The sequence below is a fragment of the Otolemur garnettii genome, unplaced genomic scaffold (assembly GCF_000181295.1).
Source record: "Otolemur garnettii isolate 467f Iridium unplaced genomic scaffold, OtoGar3 scaffold00021, whole genome shotgun sequence".
Classification (NCBI taxonomy): Eukaryota; Metazoa; Chordata; class Mammalia; order Primates; family Galagidae; genus Otolemur; species Otolemur garnettii.
In genome coordinates this window covers 2,689,519-2,690,364 of record NW_003852416.1, presented here as the reverse complement: position 1 = coordinate 2,690,364, position 846 = coordinate 2,689,519, and positions in this window count along the sequence as shown.

The window sequence follows — 846 nt, the reverse complement described above, 5'->3', positions numbered from 1 at the left end:
TTTAATGCGCTTATGCAGGCTTGCTCTGGCCACAGTGGGCTATCTTTTTTTTTTTTTTTTTTTTGCAGTTTTTGGCCAGAGCTGGGTTTGAACCTGACACCTCCGGCATATGGGACCAGCGCCCTACTCCTTTGAGCCACAGGCGCCGCCCAGCGGTCTCTCTTTATGGGAGCCTTTTAGCTTCCTCTTCCACCATTCACTGTTTCATCCTTTACATCAGCCTTATTGAGATATATGATTAACCCATTTGAAGTACACGATTCAATGGTTTTCACTATTCATGGAGTTGCAGAACCATCACCAGAACCAATTTTAGAACATTTTCATCACTCAAAAAGGAACCCAGTGGCATTTACTTCTCATTTCCCTCTTACCCTCTCTGCACCCCTAGACCTTGGACCACTAATTTACTTTCTGTCTGTATAGAATTGCCCATTCTGGGCATTTCAAGTGCATGAAATCCTGCAATAATCTGGTCTGTTATGACTGGTTTCTTCCACTTCACTAATGTTTTCAAGGTGTGTGTCTGTTGCACCACATAGGAGCATTTCATTTCTTTTTATTGTATGTGTGTACCAGATTTTATTTATCCATTCATCAGTTGATGGATGATCAGGTTGTTTCTACTTTTTGTCTATTATGAATAATGCTGCCACGAATGTTCAATGTACAAGTTTTTGTATGTATATTTTCATCTTGGGTATATGTACCTAGGAGTGGAATTGCTAGGTCATGTGTAACTGTGTTTAACCTTTTGAGAAACTGCCAGACTGTTTTCCAAAGTGGCTGCATCATTTTACATCCCCACTAGTAATATAGGAAGGTTCTAATTTTTTTTTTTTTTTT